Source organism: Mustela erminea, chromosome 8, assembly GCF_009829155.1.
Source record: "Mustela erminea isolate mMusErm1 chromosome 8, mMusErm1.Pri, whole genome shotgun sequence".
In the NCBI taxonomy this organism is placed as follows: Eukaryota; Metazoa; Chordata; class Mammalia; order Carnivora; family Mustelidae; genus Mustela; species Mustela erminea.
The window spans coordinates 64,283,835-64,305,230 of NC_045621.1; positions in this window are offsets into that span (position 1 = coordinate 64,283,835).

A 21,396-nucleotide genomic window follows, 5' to 3' on the forward strand; every position below is an offset into this window, starting at 1 on the left:
AGATTTTATTTATTTATTTGACAGAGAGAGATCACAAGTAGGCAGAGAAGCAGGCAGAGAGAGAGAGAGAGAGGCTTCCTGCTGAGCAGAGAGCCCGATGTCGGACTCGATCCCAGGACCCTGAGATCATGACCTGAGCCGAAGGCAGCGGCTTAATCCACTGAGCCACCCAGACGCCCTGAAATATGTGTATTTTAAAAGTATTCAGCTGATGGGCAATTTTCCCTGAAAGCCCATGACTAAATTTAACCCGAAAGATGGCAGGGGAGGAAGCCTTTAAAATACAAACAAGCTTTACTTCAATACATAAAGAATACATTCAGTCAGAGACTTTAAAACAGACGAAAAAATAAGAGTCTACATTTTGTTAAGCTTTTACAGCTGCCTCATTATAGGTCAGGGTTTCTCAAGCTCAGCACTTCCAATATTTTGTGGCAGATAATTCTCTGTGGTGTAGAGGTCTATTCTCCTGACCACTACTCATTAGATGTCAGTAGTACCCCAACTCTTAGTCCTGACTATCAAAAATATCTCCAGACATTGTCTCTGCAGAGCAAACTGCTGTCTTAGATAAACTATTTATACAAAATTGTCATCTTATAAACAGAGTAGTGCAGTGGCTATTTGCTTTACAAAGAGCTTCTATAGTGTTCAGTTAGTTATTCATAAATTCTCAAGGGGATCAGAATCTGTGACCCCAAAATATGCCACTTTGGCATAAGAACTATTCTGAGCTGAAGGCAATTAAGAAACAACAGACCCAGGAAGAGCTCTCTGCTCTCCCCTATCTGCCTAAAAGCAGGGCATAAATTTCCCATTTGTAAATGGAATTTCCATTCATAAAGGAAATTTCCATTTGTAAAGGTGCCCCCTCTTCCATACCAGAAAGAGGAGAATGACTCTTATCAGGAAATGGCCCTGAAATGCATCCGCATGAACAATCTGTATCTATCCTTCGTTTACCTTACATATTTCCCAGTCACCATCCCATGATTTACCCCTGCTAGGAGCCAAACCCCTATTTTCTTTGTCTAACCACTGCCCCACAATTTATCACACTTTGTTAAAATGGTCTGTAAGCCCCCAATTTTACCCACCTCTTTGAGTTATTCATCGCTGAGTACTCTTACATTTATGATCATTGCACATCTGCAAACAAACGGTTTTTTCCTTTGCTACTCTGTCTTTTGTCAGTTCAATTTTCAGACCTCCAGTCACTAAATCCAAGAAGTGAGAGCCATTTTTTTTTTTTTTTTTTTTTGTCATCTACAGCCCCTTGAACATCTAAGGAAGATGTGGCCACAGCTTTGAAGAAAGTAAGTGCCAGAATCAAATCTTGTCCCCACCATTTTTTCATCTCTAACTTTGAACTTATTAAATTATGTCTCAATTTCCTCATTCACACAATCAGCATCATAATAACTTCCTTGTGGGTTGTTACAACATAATTTGTATATAAGAAGCTCAGCATAATGTCTGACACATAGTAAACGCTCAGTGAAAACTCTTACCAATGTCATCATCATCATTATCCTTATCTGCCAAGATTTGTAACAAAATACATAGGAGAAAGAGACATAATGATGGTAATCATAAGCTGTACAGAATATAAGCTCCCTGAGGGCAAGAATGTTTGTTCCTCTGGTTCACTGCTGTTTCCTAGTGCCTGGAATAAAATCTAGCATGGAATATACTCAGTAAATATTTGTTGAATGAATATAACACTTTTCAAATGCATAAAAACATGCTTTTAGACATCAGAATGAGTCAGCTAATGTCAAGGATGGATTACATGGGAGGAAACCGGAGGCGGAGAGACCTATTTGAAAGCCACTGCCATAGTCAAGTTAGAGAAATGTGCATGTGAAAAAAGCTCATGATATTGAAGACAATGATGAGGGGGTAGATTGAAGAATTATTTAAGGAGCAGAGAGATAGAACTTGATGATAGACGAGATTCCTTTAAAAATCAAATTGCCTCAATGCATTAAAAAAAAAGTAGATGTACACAAGTACAATTCATAAAGTGTTTTAAAAATACACTTACAGTAGGAATGGGAGGCTCTTGATTGACAGATGGTCTTTCTCCCATGGCTAACCTGTAATCTACTGCAAAGTCACTGTCATTGCATGGTGGGAAAAGGCCAGATGTTCTTGGGTGGGGAGAAAAGCTATCACCATATCTTCCGTCTCCTACTCTTTCATACTTACTCTTTTATTAACTGTGTTTGAGGGTAAAATTGTGAAAGAGCTGCATTTTAATTCGAGTGATTGCTTCCAAAGACAAGGATCCAATGTTTTTGAGTTAGGGTGATGGCATGACATAGTAAAAAATGGGGGGATTGGTTTAAGTCAGTAATAGGTGGATTGAAATACTTGCTCTGCACTTACCAGCTGCCAGCTTAAACTCTCTGAGCTTGTTTTCTTAGTTAGGACAATCACCCCAGGATGACTGGGCAGCTGGAAGGATGAAATGAGCTGGTATGTGCAACACAAGTGACCTACCACACACAGCAGTGGCTCTGGAATTCTAGACTGGGAGGGACTCGGGGTGGGGGCTCATCTCAGGGGAAGGGAGGGTTGTAAATTGTATTGTGTTTCCTAAAAAGATATGCTGAAGTCCTAGATCCCAATACTTGTGAATATGACCTCATTTGCAAATAGGGTCTTGACAAAAGTAAGCAAGTAACAATTAGGTCATACTGGATTAGGTTGGTACCCTTCTAAGAAAGAGGAAATTTGGACCCAGAGACACAGACACACACACACAGAGCATGTCATGAGACCAGGGAGGCAACGACTGGAGTGATAGGTCTAAAAGGAATGCCAAAGATGTGCCACATTAGCCACAGAAGCTAAGAGAGGGGCATGGGACAGATTCTCCCTTAGAACTTCCAATTGGACCCAACCCTGCCAAGACCTTGATTTTGGACTCCTTGACTTCAGACTGTGAGCGAATACATTTCTGTTATTTTAAGCCACTCGGTTTGTGGTACGTTGTTACAGCAGCCCCGGGGAAATAATAGAGCAGGATTATGGGATTTGTTCTTCAGCCAACTGCATTTTATTTGGACCGACTTTAGCAAAGAGCACTAATGGAAACTAGCCACTTCTTTGGAGCCACCACACTATCAAAACGTGGACTTTAGGGGCGCCTGGGTGGCTCAGTGGGTTAAGCCGCTGCCTTCGGCTCGGGTCATGATCTCAGGATCCTGGGATCGAGCCCCATATCGGGCTCTCTGCTCAGCGGGGAGCCTGCTTCCTCTTCTCTCTCTGCCTGCCTCTCTGCCTACTTGTGACCTCTGTTTGTCAAATAAATAAATAAAATCTTTAAAAAAAAAAAAAAGTGGACTTTACAACTTGCTTTTAGTATTATTATTTTTTAAACCTGCAGAATAAATATCTGAATGAATGAATTCTTGGCTGAGATGTCAAATGTCCATCTGAAAAATGTATTCAAGAATATATGAACCTTTCCAACTTTGAAGACCTTTCCTACTTAGCATACTGATAGAGATGTCATGTGCTTTCCACCGGCACAGTTTATGCTATCTATCATCTAAAGTCCAGAACTGGTGTGATTCAATTTTATTAGGTTTAACACAATTTAGTGTTAAGGTGTCATTAGTGCTTATTTCCCAGCCATAAATGGAAAAAGAGGCTTAAATCTATTTTAAGTTGAATTATTGCAAAGACACTGCTTCTTAAATTCATCACATGTGATTAAGGAATTAAACTTAAATGACTTAGAACTTGTAGACATGTATTTTCATTTATTTCCCGACCAGCTCTTGAAATTGGCTTTCTATTGCATTTTATATTACAGACAAAATTGCTCTGGTGATGGTTAATGTCTCTTCATTAATCTCAGAGGTTTCTGACCATGATTGAAAGGTTTCTGGTCCTGATAGAAAGAGGTCTTACTGGAAGCCCTAATCTCTCTACCAATAGGGAAGACGTCCATATTTAGCAAGGTTTGCCCTTTTCTAAAACATCCAAAGGCATTGTGGTAAATCTGTGCGGCATACATACTCTTTCATGATGTAATCTGTCTAAAACCTGATAGTCCTGTCCCAGGCAGAATGACATTAAAATGTAATTAAAAGCAATTTGATTCTTTAGTGCTGACTCCATTGAAGAATCTCAAATAGGAATCCTATTCATTACACAAAAGAGCACTTTCTGAAAATATTTGGTTCAGGCCTCTCACCTTCAGATTCTTCAAATACCAAAGATATCTCAATGCCTCTCTCTTCCTATTAAACAATCCTCTCACCAGAACTATCCACAAAACCCTAAACACCCTACCATCTCTGACTCTCTGGCCTTCCTACCAAACTCAGACCTTTATCAGGAGCAGTATCTTAGGTTACATGCATTCTGAGACAAAGAAGGACCAGGGGCTTCCCTGGCTTGTAAGGAGGGGTATGTAACAAAACACTTGTAATTGAATTTATTAATATTCTTTCATTCAGGAAATACATTTTTAGGGACTATAATTTGCATGGCACTTTGCCAAATGCTGTAGGAAAATAAAAGACAAAACTACCTCCACCCTTAAGAACTGTATATCCCATAGAAACCTACTTGCTCCATTGTCCAATCTCTCAGGGCCCCAACCACCCCCTAAAGTTACCAAAACATGTGAACAGCTAGAGGTCACAGAGATGTCATATGATATAGGTCAGTCTGACGATCAAGTAAATCACTTCTTTTGTTATTGACTGGCAAAGTCTAAGCAACAACAACAACAAAGAGAAACTATACCCTCTAGTGTGAAAGCCAAGGATCCTAAGAGAAATAGCAGGAAATGGCAAGAAAATGACAATGGATTTCAGACAAAAGAATGCAGAAGGAGAGGCGGATGTTACAGGAAGGTAGAGATACTTGGAGAGGTCGATGCCTTTGAAATCCAGCAGTTTAGAAGAGGACCGCAGAAATGGCCTTGAAGAAAGAAAAGAATTCAGGTGGAAGGAAGTTCAGTGTCAGGGGCAAGACCTGCATCAAAGGAGACACAGTCCAGGTGCAAACACATATGTCTACACAGTGGGAGCCGTGGGACCGTGTCACGCTGAACAGCGCTGGCCCAGCACGGCACGCTGTCCTGCCAGAAAGCTAGCCCAGTGTTGCCAGATCTTCCGGTTGTTTCAAGAGAAGCCAACAGATCTGATTTCATGTGAAATTTTTCAGTTTTTAGCTATTGGCCCAATCTTATCCAATGCTGCACGGACTCTGGTACCATGTACATAATGTGTAAAAACAAGAAAACGCTAAGCAGAGTCTTTGACCAAGTACCCACTTAGTGAAACATGGATCAGAATGATAAAGTCCAAATTCAGGGTAGTCATTACGTGGAAAGGATAGGCAGGGGAAAGGCACACAAAGGACTTGTACGGCATCTGTAATGTTTTATCGCTTTAATAAAAATCTGTAATAAATACAGCAAAATGATAAGATTTGTTAGACTGGATGGCGGGTCTGTGAGTCTTTATTACCTTTGTATCCCTATTGTGCTGTATGTTTGAAATATTTCAAAATTATGAAACAATAATATGAAGCAGGCCAAACATTTTTAGCCCACATCAGACCAGTGGAGCACCACTTTGTGGCTTTTCATAGCATGTCTCAAGACACACACACACACACACACACACACAACCACCACCAACAAAAAAACAGAGAGCCATGCTCGGGTTAGGCCAGGGTAGAAAGCACAGGTGATCCCGGTGTCTTTCAGTCTGGCTGGGTGTCACAGGAGCGTGCATCTTGTCAAAACTCTTCAGGCCCCGGTGTCACCTATATTCCACTAAACAATAGCCTGCTGGTAGAAACTGGGCATCTAGATGATTCTCTTGGGCAGACCAAGTTGCAAATAACTGTGAGGACCAGAGAACATCCCTGTGACACAGGAAAGCCACAACAACTAGAAAAGCACCAGAGTCAGGGGGTTCCCTGCAAGGTGACAACTTTAAAAGATTTGATGGTCACTGAATAACAGGCTCAGGTCATGGTCTCAGCGTCTTAGGACTGAGCTCCCTTCTCAGTGGGGAGTCTGCTTTTTCCTCTCCCTCTGCTTCTCCCTCCTATTCATACACTCACTCTCTCTCAAATAAAATCTTCAAAAAAAAAAAAAAAAGGACAGAGTCTTTTTGAAATAAGAACTGTTGAAATACTGGGGCACCTGGGTGGCTCAGTGGATTAAGCTGCTGCCTTCGGCTCAGGTCGTGATCTCAGGGTCCTGGGATCGAGCCCCGCATTGGGCTCTCTGCTCAATGGGGTGCCTGCTTCCCCTTCTCTCTCTGCCTAACTCTCTGCCTACTTGTGATCTCTCTCTCTCTGTCAAATAAATAAATAAATAAAATCTTAAAAAAAAAAAAAAAGAACTGTTGAAATACTATTTTTAAAAATATTTTCATTGAAATGGTTAGAATAAAATAATATTCAGTGCATTATTTCAAAGAAACAAACTATGTACCTATGTATTATGTGTGAGCTTTGGGCATAGGACTGTGGAACAATGGAAAGATGAATGAGACACGTCCCTGTGCTCAAAGCTTAACATCTAAGAGTACAGAGAGACAGATAAACGCATAATACAACTCTTGAGGACAGGGAGATTGGTCACGTGTACAAGACTGTAGTTTTGTCTCAAAAACTATAGCGAGACATTTAAGTTATTGGGCTGTAGGGTCCTATTTTAACCATTTTCTGGTGGCCCAGGTTTGATGGAGAGACCCCTGAAGCTGGGAGAGAAGAGCAGAAAGAAGAAGAAGAGCCATTCAAAACAATTTCGACTTCAAACGATATTAATATATGAAGGGGTCAAAAATGATAAGTCTTGAAAGAATGTTCTTGTCATAAATTAATCAGATTTACCCACAACTATTAAGCTTTTACCGGATTTATTTATTTATTAGAAGATATTTATTTATTTGAGAGAGAGAGAGCACAAAAGGGAAGGAGGGACTCATGGAGAGGGAGAAGCAGACTCCTTGCTGAGCAGGAAGCCCCACAGTAGGGCTCAGTCCCAGGACCCCAAAATCATGACTTGAGCCAAAGGCGTACACTGAACCACTGAGCCACCCAGATCGCCCTTTTATGCTGATTTAAAGAGAGGGTTTTTTTCTTTGATAAAAAGAAGACTTCAGTGTTACTTTGTTTCAGAATCCCACACATGAATCAATCACTGAGTAAATAGATGAAATTTTAAGCCTCATAACAAGGGTAACTTCGGATCATCGTATATTGCATTACGGTAATTTTCAATAATGTCTCTAATTCCTTTCACACTGATAACAATGACTACAGTTTATAGAGACATTGTACCAAGCATTTTAGTTACATTCTATCAATTGATCTTCACCTACAGCTTGATGATATAGGTAACATTTTGTGCATTTTTATAGATGGAGAGGGAAGGTCATAATGGTTCAGTAACTTAAACTGAACCCTAATCTATTTTATCTGTAGCAGAGCCAAGATTCAAATCTGCTCTGTCCAACTCCAAAGTCACAAAGTTAAACTTTGCACTATAGATTATCACTTGACAAGGCATATTTTTTATTATTTCATTAAAATTTTCAAACAAAATTTTATTAACTAAATTAAATTACAATTTAATTTAAAAATGACTATTGATGTGTGATGCAATTTAATGACAATAAAGATAAGGTTGCAGATAGCCAAGAATGGAATAGTCTTTCTTAAAACAGTGATTTTTGGCAATTTTGAGTTTGGAGACAAATATTCCATATGTGCTTCTACACTTCCATTCAAATATTATAAATATTACTTCTAAAACTACTTTTGTGCTCTTCTAATAATACTTGTGAATAATGTTTATTGCTAATCTGGGTTTTTAAAACGGTAAATGTTAGTTTAAATAATCAATATAAATAATTTGTTAGTTTGGTCTTCAAATCAAGTAAAAGCTATATGACAGTACTTTGTGGTCCATTAACTAAATGGGACCAGTTAATTCAATCAAGTAGTGAATAATTTTCAAATCAATTGTTCTTCAAATACAAAGGATAGTGGTGTATATAAACAAGTCAAGAGACTAGAAAAGGCCAAGTAATCTTATAAAACTTTGAAACATCTTTGAATAGATAACCCAATATTTTTTCATTTTTATTAGTTTAAATCTCTAAAAATTTCATTAAAACATAAAAGAAAAATTTTTTTAAAGATTTTATTTATTTATTTGATAGAGAGAGATCACAAATAGGCAGAAAGGCAGGCAGAGAGAGAGGAGGAAGCAGGCTCCCCACTGAGCAGACAGCCCTATGCGGGGCTTGATTCCAGGACATGGGATCATGACCCAAGCCGAAGACAGAGGCCTAACCCACTGAGCCATCCAGGCACCCAACATAAAAGAAATTTTTGAAAAAAATCACAATTTCCTGTGTTACTAATCCACACGTTTTTTGAATATCAAGAGTCATAGCAAGCTTACCATTTTGTCTTCCTGTGACTGGAAGTTAACATCCTGTGATGGAGTTGATATTATGTCAATGAAATAAGATTTTATTGGCACAAACGTTTTCTCAAATATTAGCAAGAATATTTATTGTGAAATGAAAAGCAGTAATCCAGTAACCCAAAGGCTCATATATCTGTTGACAGAATTAGAGCACTTGCTTTATGCAATAAGCAATTAAAATTGGGAATAAGGGCTGATGACAAAATTGTAAAAGAGCTTCGTTAAAAAAAATTATTTTCCTTTTGAATATACATTCCATGTACACGTTGCACAAATTTAGAGATAGAAAGGAGGTAGAGTGAACACTACATCTTCTTCCTGCCCTTATCTTCCACCCATGTGGCTGTCTTTTTTAGAGGCAACTACTAATACCTTGCATCCTTCAAGAGATACTCCATGCATATGCAACTATCTTAATATATTACTTTCTCTACTAATGGTAATACATACTGATCCACAGCCCCACTTTTTTCCTACTTAATAAATATCTCGGAAAAGGTGTCATGGAGTCTTTTTTTATTATTATTATTTAGACCTAACTCTATGCCATCCATCTTTTCTCTTTTTACTGAGGCATAATTTGCATTCACTAAGAGGCAAGATTCAGTCTGAGACATTTTCAGAATTGAATACAGGAGGATAACCACTTCCCAAAGCAAGATATAGAAATTTCATAATTTTTCTTCTTAAAAGCTAATTAATATTCCATTGAATGGATGTGTTATGATTAATTTAACCAGACCTCTATTGATGGACTCTTTTGCCGTCACAAACACAACTTCAGTGAACAATATGCACACCTATGATATTGCATGGGTCCAGATGCACCTATAGAAAAATTCCTAGAAGTAGGATGGCTGTATCAGAGGGTATATGCATTTTTCATTTCAATAGATACTAACAGGTTACTTACCATAGGTGTGGTACTGAATTACGCTCCTGCTAACAATGCATGCAATTCCCTTTGCAGTATACTGTGGGTACAGAGATATCTGATCTTGGCCCATCTGGTAGGTGAAAAAAACCTGTGATTGTAGCTTTAATTTTGTTTCTCTCATTTGGAGGGACAATGAGCATCTTTTCCTGTGTTTAAGAGCCAGGAAACAGCTTCATTCCACAAGAGAAACTGAGTAAAAGCAAAGACATTGCAAAGACTAAGCCATGCATTTGAGGTGATGAACAGTAACAGGGAAGACCTGACATTTATTCTGACCTTTCAAGAGAAGCTGGACAAAGTAATGTTTTTTGGAGGACAATAGAAACTGGATAAAACTTGATATTTTCAGTATGACCTGTAAAGAAGATGTCAAAACCGTAAATGGAAAACTCCAAGAAACCAAACATCTAAGAAAGTATGCGTATGCCTGGCCGATTCACAAATGAAGACAATGCTAATTTGTTTCTTCAACATAAATGGTATTGTCCCTGCTGAATTAATCTTCAAGGTCAAACAGTCAGGCGGGCTTATTATGCAGAAAATCTAAAACATTTGTGGGATTTTGTGCTGCACAAATCATTGCTTGATCATCCATTTTATTCACTGCACTTTGAACAACTTTTGGCCAGCTTTTAAAATCAGAGCAACTCTTAAAGGCAAAAAGCCATCGCAAAAAAAAAAAAAAAAAAGCAAAAATTGTCATTGAGGATATTCAGAAGAGTGTGACTCCAGTTCTAATGGCAATCCCAACAGAAAAGACTCAAAATACTTGGGGCAGTACTTGAAATAACTACATAGGCTCTCAATGTGATTTATTCAAAGGGAACAATACTCCCTTAGATTTAGAAGTTCTTCTTTCAAATTGGTACTCTTGCTGGATAATTACATCATTTTTGCCATCTTCATCTATCAGTCAGAGACCTAAAATCCTTCAACTGCCCTCTCCCCCTCCAGTGAAGTGCCTCATGGAACAACAGAACAACAGGAAGAACACTATTTTTGGATTTATTAGACTCCCTTATTAGTTGCAAAACATTAAGTCGTTTCTTTTTTTTCCGGGCCTCAGCTTTCTTTTCTGTTAAGTTCAGATAACAAATTTACTTGCCCAATTAACTAGCAAAGTTCTCTTCCCCCTCCTCCGAATCTAATTATTGTTAGGCCCAGAAACAGCAATTAAAAACAAAACTCTTGAGGTTTCAAAAACTGGTTATGAAAAATTCACGTTTCAAATTAGGAAGTATTTTCTTTTACCAACACCACGATCAAAAAGCAAAAGCAAAAGTCCTTGAACGCTTGAGGAAAAATACGTATAAAGATATATTTTCAGAGTTCATTTGCAGTGATCAGAATACATTCTAGCTAATTAAAAAGTAAGGTATTTATTCCAGGATATTAAAAGACATTCAGATCTTAGGGAATGAAAAAAAAGACTGAATCTGGGTTGAACCTTCAGAAAAGATTCCCATAGTTACACTGCAGTATTGGGGCACTACCCTGGGTTGAATAGTATCCCCGCAATTCATGTCTACCTGAAGCCTGGAAATGCGGCCTTATTTGGATATAGACCTTGCAGACACATGCAAGTAAAGGTGAAGTTGTTCTGGATTAGGGTGGGCCTTAATGGAATGGTTGGTGTCCTTCAAAGAGAAAACAGAAGAGACACAGACAAATGAAAGAAGGACATGTGAAACTAGAGGCAGAGACGGCCATGATGGATCTGTAAGCCAAGGAATGCCAAGAATTGCCAGCAACACCCAGAAACTAGAAGACACAAGGAAAAGGTGCCCCTCGAGCTTTCAGAGAGAGTATGCATGGCCCTAGTGACACCTTTAACTTCAGACTCCTAGCCTCCAGAACTGTACAGGAATAAATTTTTGTTGTTTTAAGTCCCCCCAGTTTTGTGGTACTTTGTTACAGCAGCCCTAGCAAAATAATATAGGCAGCAAGGAAGCTCCTGAATCTTCCACAGTCGGGGATCCTCTAGTTCCAGAACCACTCTTCCACCTCTGCAGCTAATAAGCCTTCACTGAACAAACCAACAGGACTGGAACCTGCCACATTCAGGAAGTTGTCATCCCTGCTGCCGGCTCCAGAATTGTGCCTCACCAGCTAAGCACAGTCTACACCTTTATTAAGACACCATGGTGGGGCACCTGGGTGGTTCAGTCTATTAGGTGTCTAACTCTTGATTTCCTTTCAGGTCATGATCTCAGGGTGGTGGAATCGAGCCCTGTGTGAGGTTTTGCACTCAGCATGGAGTCTGCTTAAGATTCTCTCTCCCTCTGCCCTTCCCCTACTTTCAAAATAAATAAATAAAATCTTAAAAAAAAAAAGACATCATGGAATGGTCTTTGAACAGTAGAACCTAAGTTAAACACCCCCTCCCAAAAGCAAAGGCCTCCATCATTGCTTTTAGCAATGATAGAAGGAAAAAAATGTAGCAGAAGCACAGCCTACGCTTCGCAGTGGCAAATGCATCTGATCGGTTGATTTTATTTATTTATTTATTTATTTATTTATTTATTTATTTATTTGACAGACAGATCCCAAGTAGGCAGAGGCAGGCAGAGAGAGAGAGGAGGAAGCAGGCTCCCTTCTGAGCAGAGAGCCAGATGTGGGGCTCGATCCCGGGACCCTGGGATCATGACCTGAGCTGAAGGCAGAGGCTTTAACCCACTGAGCCACCCAGGGCACCTGATTGGTTGATTTTAAATCACATCCAGAACCTAGCTGCAAAAGAGTCTGGGAAGTATAGTTGTTAGTTTTTCAGTTTCCACAGTACAGGAAAATAGGAGAGATGTTAAGCATCAATCCATCATATCCACTAGAGAGTTCATTAAATTTCTTCATTGAATTCAGAAATTACCAGCCCTTAGAATTATCATATGACTTAATTTGCTGGACTCAGTTATTCCATCTGTATAAAACTAAGATTGGAGGTAATCTTCAAGGTATACTCCAGGTTTTAAAATTCTGAATTTTTAAACCACATATAAATCTGTATACACACACATACTTTTCTACATGTATAAATTCACATAGTTTTCTAGATGTTCTGGAGAAAGTAGAACTCTACAACATTTCTGTGCTACATTATGTAAACATTCAGTTGACTGGAGCTTGAAGGGGTGTCTAGAATAGATTTAATTTTTGGAGGAGAAGAATTTGTATAAGGATGTACGTGTATGCTTGTACATAGATGTGTGAATGCCCTGTTCATGTAAACTTAAGTCAACTAAATTCTCTCATGAGTAAAATTTCCTGTGATGAGGAAAAAACAAACTGGAAGAAGTTCAATAAAATAATTGAAATAGACAATAAATTGGACCCTACTTGATATTTTTGTCTGGTTTTGAATTCTTTTTTTTTTTTTTTTAAGATTTTATTTATTTGTTTGAGAGAGAGATCGAGTAAGAGAGAGCTTGAGAGGGTAGAAGGTCAGAGGGAGAAGCAGACTCCCTGTGAATCTGGGAGCCCAATGCAGGACTCAATGCCAGGATTCCAGGATCATGACCTGAGCTGAAGGCCGTTGTTTAAGCCACTGAGCCACCCAGGCACTCTGGTTTTGAATTCTTAGATTTGCTTCGTATTTTCCTTTTTTCTAAAATGAATCAAGACCATGAAACTTGGCATGACTAAAGCTTTCTAGATCTTAAAAAAGAAATAGCAAATTGTGAATACACCTTATCATGTTGAATAACTATCATAAAAGTAAAATTTTTATTAACTTTATAGTTAATAAATACTGTAAGTTGTGTGATTGCTTCTAATTTTATCACTAATTTATTTTTATAGTAGATGGGGATCTTTACATACTATTCTTACCCTAACATTTAGTATATTATAGATTTGCAGAAATGACAACAAATCATTCCACTCCCTGTATCCAAACCCCTTCATGGTGTGACTTTTCAACTCCTTCTATTAATAGATGGAGTTTCTTTCCTACCTCCAGAATCTGGGTTGGTTTTGTGACTTTCTATGGCTAATGGACTGCTATGGAAGCAATATGTGACAGTTGCACCAGAACCTCATGAGTCCTTCTACACTTCCACTACTTCTGTTAGAAACTTAACAAGTAACTATGTGAATAAGCCTGGGCTAATCTGCTGGGGGCTAAGAAATAACATGGAAGAGTGCCAAGACACTCCCGCCAACCCCCAGGCACCCCAACCAACCTGTAGCTGGTCACAGTCAGATGGGTTAGCCCAGCTGAGATCAGACAAGCCATCTTAGCTAAGCCCAGGCTACACTGCTGACCCACAGAATCATTTATTAAATAAACAGCTATTGTTTTAAAGACTTTTTTTTTTTAAGATTTTTATTTATTTATTTGTCAGAGAGAGAGAGCACACACAAGCAGGGGCAGAGGCAGACAGAGGAAGAAGCAGGCTCATCACTGAGCAAGGAGCCCAGTGTGGGACTCAATTCCAGGACCCTGGGGTCATGACCCAAGCCGAAGGCAGCCTGTTAGCCAACTGAGCCACCTAGGTGCCCCTTAAAGACTGTTGGGGAGATTTGTTATGCAGCCAAAGCTAATTATTTTCTTAGTTAACCTTATCTAAATTTCCCAACTTGGAATTTCCTTCCAAGAATAACTCTTACTTTTTTCTTTCTATTCAAATTTAATATATGTTATTTGTAGAAAACTTAAAAAATGCTGAAATGTCAATTTAAAATTTCAGTTCTAATGAATTGGATTTATAAATAATAAAATGATAAACATTATTTACACATTAACATTCCTTTCAGTTGGGTATAAAAGAGTCTATCTCACCGAACCTTGGTCAATACTGTATATTTACATTGAAAACAAACAAATTTTGCTGCCTCGATAGGTAAAAATATATTTACTATTTATTATATTTAATATTTACTATATGTTAACTGCATGTATATAATTAACTAGAGTTCAATATTTATCTAAGATTATTTTTTAAAGATTTTATGTATTTATTTGAAAGACAGAGTGAGCGAGAGAGAGAGCACATGAGCAGGGGCAGAGGGAGAAGGAAAGGGAGAGGGAGAAGTAGGCTCCCCTTCTGAGCAGGGAGCCCCATGTGAACCTTGATCCCAGGACCGTGGGATCATGACCTGAGCCAAAGGCAGACACTTAACCAACTGAGCCACTCAGGTGCCCCTATTTAAAATTATTTTTGAAGTAAAATTTACATACATAAAATATCTAAATTTTTAGTGTACCATTCTTTGCTTTGACCTGTGTAACCCAAACTACCAAGGCATGTTACTTGGGACACCTGAATGGCTCAGACAGTTAAGCGTCGCACTTGATTTCAGCTCAGGCCATGACCTCAGGGTTGTGAGATTGAGCCTTTTGTAGGTTCCACGCTCATCGGAGAGTCTGAGATTCTCTCCCTCTCCCTCTACCCCTCCCTTTCACCCTTCCTGCTCATTTGTGTACGCACACACTCTCTCTCATATAAATAAATAAACCTTAAAAAAAAAAAAGATACAGGATGTTACCATCAACACTAGAAAGTTCCTTCATTTGCTTCTCAGTAAATACCCTTACCCTTCAGAGGCAACCACTATTCTAATTTTCCACCATAGATTTCATGCCTGTTCTATAACTTTATATAAGTGGGACGATATCATATATAGCCTTTGTTCGAAACTTATTTCACTCAGCATGATGCTTTTAAAATTTATCTCTACTGTTATATCTCTGAGTGGTATCTTGGTGCATTCATGCTGCTATAACAAAAATACCATTGACTGAGTGGTTATAAACCACAGAAGCTTATTTTTCATGGTTCTGGAGACTGGGGAATCCAAGATTAAGGCACTGGCATATTTGGGGCCTTGTGAAAGCTTGCTTCATGGTTCCTGTGTGTCGGTCTTCTGATTGTATCCTCAAGTGGTAAAAAGGGAGAGGAAGCCCTCTGAATTCTTATTCATAAAAGCATTAATCTCATTCATGAGGACTCTGCTTCATGATCTAATTGTTGCCTAAAGGCCCCAATTCTGAATACCATCACACTGGGGGACAGGTTTCAACATATGCATTTTGAGAGAACACAAACATTCAGTCATAGCACATCATTTCTTCCATTTTCTTGCTGACTAATATCCACCATATGCCTATATCACAGTAGGTTTAGTCATTGTTGTTGATGAACATCTGGGCTGTTTCTGGGTTTTGGCTGTTAAGGATAAAGATGTTATGAACATTCTCATACAATTGTATTTTTTAGTGGACATAGGCTTCATTTTTTTAGGTAAATTCCTAGGAATAAAATTATCAGGCTACTTATATAAGAAATTTCGAGAACTTTTTCCAAAGTGGTTTACCATCTTACATCCAACCAACAGTGTATAAGAATTATGGCTATTCCATATCTCTGTCATTTGGTTTGTCAGTCTTTTTTTTTGGTCTGTCAGTCTTTAAATTTAGCCATTGTGGTGATGTATTAAAAGTCTGTCTGTTAACTATTTAATTTGGGGAATAATTAACATAGTCTTGTAATTCAAAATTCAAAAGATGCTAAAGACCACACTAGAAAAGATAAGTCTCTGTCCTAGTCTTTACCCGACCTACGTAGTTTCTGTATATTCTTCCAGAGATAGTCTATGCAATATTACAGTGCATTTGAACATGACTTCTTTTTAAAGATATTTTCACACAAAATAGCAGCTTGGTTTTTTTTACTTAACAACATTTCAAATATTTCATCTCAATAAATATATTTAACCAGTCCTCTTTTTCTGTACATTTAAGTTGTTCTTAGTCTTTTGCTATCATTAAAAAAGCTACAATGGTTTTCTGGTGTCTATGAAATTTTACATGTGCAAGTATATGTATTTTTTAAAAATTTCATTTTTAAGTAATCTCTACACCCAGAGTGGGGCTCATACTCACAACCCTGAGATCGAGCATCACATATTCGATGTATATGCGAGCCAGTCCGGTGCCCCTATGCAAGTATATTTTTAAAGTAAACTTTTTGTAGTGAAATTGGTGATGGCAATGGTTAGTTTTATGTATTACCTGGCTGAGCTACAGCACCCAGTCAGCTTTGTAGATGAGTTAACTTTAAGTAACTTTAAGTTAACTACTACCTTCAGTAATATGGATGGGCCTCAAAGGAAAAAGCTGAAGTTTTCAGAAAAGGAAGAATTTTTCCTCGAGACAGCAGCTTTATCTCTTGCCTGAGGTTCTAGCCCGCTAGCCTGCCCTACATATTTTGACTTGTCTAGCCCCCACAATCACTGCACTAATTCTTAAAATAAATCTCTTTACATACATCCTTCTGGCTGTTTCTCTGGAGAACATGGACTGATACAGGGAGTCAAAGAGGATATTTGTAATTTTCATGGACATTGTCAAATTGTCCTCTAAGGGTTTTTACCAATTTATATACCCACAAACAATATTGAAGAATACTTCTTAACCCTACCTACACCTTCACCAACATAGTGTGATTTCAAACTTTCTATCTGGTAAGTGTAAGAAAGTGTCTCATTTTAATTTGTATTTATATTTCTATGCATTAAGTATTTTCATGTTTTAATCTTTCCAGAATATACTATTTGTTTGACAGTAATTAGGAACATAATTTTTGCATATAATGTTATCCTGGTGCCATGAATTCAATAAACTATACCTTTTCTCACTATCAACTGCCACTGTTGTCATGTATTAAAAGCACATTTATAAATATTTGGGATACCCATTCATAAACATAACTTGGAGTCAGAAGCATATGAATAGTTTCAAGGGTATGAACTTCATTTATTGACTAAGCCCTTCATTCCTTACTAGCATAAAATGTTCTTTTTTTTATCATATATTAAGTTATTTAATGTTTATGTATCTGATTTTCTACTTTTCATTTGGTCCCACTGTTTTGCCTTCCTATTCTGGTGTGGCTACTGCAATACTTAAATTTCTTTCTCTTCTTTGTGCACAAAAGGAAAACAAAGACATTTTATTTTTTCCCAGAATTTTCATAGCTATTTCCTCATAGATTAAGATAGCTTTATTTTATTTTTCCTAAAAATTGCTTTGAGATTTTACTTTAATATCATCAATTAACTATATTAGACTGTGGAAAACTGACATATTTATAATGCTAGGCTTTTACATAATTCTTTCAAGCAAACTTATGTATAAATAATGATAAATTTATACCATCCTTTCCAGTATTTATCAGCTTATTTTTATTTGGGGATTAATTTCATTGATTAACTCTGAAAAAACAATAATAAAGAATAGTAACAACCGATTCTATTGAAAGTCTCTAATTCTTCCACATCAAGCATAACACTGGTAAATAGTAATATATATATATATATGTATGCCTATATATATATATATATATATATATACACACACGCGCGCATACACACACACACACACACACACTATATATATAGGGTCTGGGAGAATTTATTATTTTTATAAATATATAAATATATCATATTATTGTACTAAATTTACTAAATAAATAAATCCATATCCAATTCCAGCTAATATTTTATGCAAGGTTAGTGACAAGATCAGGGAAGAAGATAGTTGGTTTAGATATATTGTTCAAGTCCCTCTACTAATACTATGCTCCTTTTAGTACTTAAAAGTCATCTGGAGGGCTTATTAAAACACTGATTCCTGTATAACCCACCCCCCTCCAGAAATTCTGATTCATCAAGTCTGGAATGAGGTCCCAAGATTTGCATTTCTGCCAACTTTCAGGTGATGCTGCTGCTATTGGTCTACAGACCACACTGCAAATAGCATTGCATTAATTAAAACAATTTACTGATTTAATGCAATCCCTTTCAAAATACCAATAGTATTTTTCACAGAACTAGAACAAACAATCCTAAAATTTGTATGGAACCACAAAACACCCTGAATAGTCAAAGCAATCTTGAAAAAGAAAAGCAAAGCTGTGGGCCTCACAATTCTAACCAAGTTATTTTACAAAGTTGTAGTAGTCAAAACAGCATGGTACTGGGCACCTGGGTGGCTCAGTTGGTTAAGCATCTGTCTTTGGCTTAGGTCATGGTCCCAGGGTCCTGGGATTAAATCCCACCTGAGCTCCCTGCTCAGCAGGGAGTCCACTTCTCCCTACACCCCACTTGTGATCTCTCTCTCACTCTCTTTCTCTCAAATAAATGAATAAAATCTTTAAAAAAAAAAAAAAACCAGTATGGTACTGGCACAAAAAGAGATGTGTAGATTAATGGAACCAAATAGAAAACTCAGAAATAAACCCACAATTATAGGGCCAATAATCTTTGACAAAGTAGGAAAGAATATCCAATGGCAAAAAGATGATCTCTTCAACAAATGGTGTTGGGAAAACTAGTCAGCTACATGCAAAAGAAAGAAACTAGACACTTCCTTACACCATACACAAAATAAATTCAAAATGAATTAAAGACCTAAATGTGGGATCTGAAACTGTACAAATTCTTGAAGAGAGCACAGGCAGTAAAGACTCTGACATTGGCTGTAACCACTTCTTTCTAGATATGTCTTCTGAGGTAAGGGAAATAAAAGCAAAAATAAGCTAACTATTGGGACTACATCAAAATAAAAATCTTCTGGACAGTGAGGGAAACAATCAACAAAACTAAAAGGCAAGCTACTGAATGGGAGAAGATATTTTCAAATGACCTATCTAATAAAAGGTTAGTGTCCAGAATATATAAAGAACCTATACAACTCAACACCCACAACCAAATAACCCAATTAAAAAATGGGCAGAAGCCATGAACAGACATTTCTTCAAAGAAGACATCCAGATGGCCACGAGACACATGAATAGTCTCATCATCACTTATCATTAGGGAAATGCAAATCTAAACTACAATGACAGGGCGCCTGGGTGGCTCAGTCATTAAACGTCTGTCTTCCACTCAGCTCATAATCCCAGGGTCCTGGGATTGAGCCCCAAGTCAGGGCTCTCTGCTCTGCGGGAAGCCTGCTTCTCCCTCTCCCACTTCCCCTGCTTATGCTCCCTCTCTTGCTGTGTCTCCCTCTGTCAAATAAATAAATAAAATCTTAAAAAAAAAAAAAACTACAATGGAATATCAGCTCACACTTGCCAGAATGGCTAAAATTAAAAAAACAAAACAAAACAAAACAAAAAAACAAGAAACAATAGGTGTTGATGAGAATGTGGAGAAAAAGGAACTCTTCTACACTGTTGGTGGAAATGCCAACTAATGCTGCCACTATGGAAAACAGTATGAAAATTCCTCGAAAAGTTAAAAATAGAACTATGCTTCAGTCCAGCAATCACTCTGCTTGGTATTTACTCAAAGAATACAAAAACACTAATTCAAGGAATACATGCACCCTGATGTTTACAGCAGCATTATTTACAATAGCCAAGATATGGAAGCAAATCAAGTGTCCACTGACAGACTAGCAGATTAAGAAAATGTGGTATATACACACAATGGAAAATTACTCAGCCATAAAAGGGAATGAAATCTTGCCATTTGCCATGACATGGATGGAGCTAGAGAAAATAATGCCAAGCAAAATAAGTCAGTCAGAGAAAGACAACTACCATATGATTTCACTCATATATGGAATTTCAGAAACAAAACAAACAAGCAAAAAGGGAAAAAGAGAGAGAGAGAAACCAAGAAACAGACTCTTAGCTATAGAACAACTGATGTTGAACTGTAGCTAGAGAACAAACTGATGGTAACCAGAGGAGAGGTGGGTGGGCAGATGGCTTAAACAGGTGATGGGGATTAAGGAGGGCACTTGTTATGATGAACACTGGGTGATGTATGGAATTGTCGATTCACTATACCGTACACCTGAAACTAATGTAACACTGTATGTTAACTAACCAGAATTAAAATAAAAAATAAAAATAAGTCAGGTAACTTGTCCAGGATGTCTTGATCAAGCTGGCTCAGAATGTTCCCTGGCCTCTCCCCTCACCTGCTCCCATATTTCAGCATTTTTTCATTTTAAAATATAGCATGGAGGACAATAGGAGAAGGGAAAAATGAAGGGGGAGAAATCAGAGTGCAGATGAACCATGAGAAACTATGGACTCTGGTAAACAAACGGACTATTTTAGAAGGGAGGGGGTAGGGGGATGGGCAAGCCTGGTGATGGGTACTAAAGAGGGCACAGATTGCATGGAGCACTGGGTGTTATACGTAAACAATGAATCATGGAATATTGCATCAAAGACTAATGAAGTACTGTATGGTGACTAACATAACACAATAAAAATAAGTAAATAAATAAATAAAACAACAAAAATAAAAATAAAAATCGATAAAATGTAACATGGAAGAAAGTTCCTTAATCTGCTCTAATAGAATGTTCTTGGTGGTTTCAAAGGCAGCATTCATTTGTACCCCAGATGTCCCTCAGTATGCCTTCTCCTCTTCCACAATAATGAACTATTTGGTTAGTCAGTGGCAGTAAGGAACAAAGAGAATAATTCTAAGCCTCCCTTTCTGCCAAATTTAGTCATGTGGACAATGAGATTTAGAAGGAAATATAGTATGGAAGCTTCCAGGAACCTTCCTTATGAGACAGCTCCTAAACACCCTTTGTCTCTCTTTCATCCCTTCCTCCATTTGGTGGGGTGGAGCAAGTTACTACCACTTAGAACCATAAAGTTAAGGCCACACACAGAGGAATGAATAAGTAGGAGGAACCCAGGTCTCTGTCATAAAAGAATGTCATGCAAAAAAAAAAAAAAAAAGAATGTCTTGCCCTGGACCACCTGTCCAGACTCTATAAGAAAGACATATTCATTTCAGTCTTATATAAGTGACTATTAGTTTGGGTTTTCAGTAGGACCTAATCTTAACTAAATCGTTGGGGCAGTTAGAAATGGTGTCTAAATAGTTCAGTCTTAGCTGTACCCTTTGTTTCAATGTAACGGAATGCCAACTGTGGTTGCACGATTGTAAGCAAGCAGTTTGTTCCTCCTTGTCCTGCCAGTGTCTTCATACATCTAATTGACCA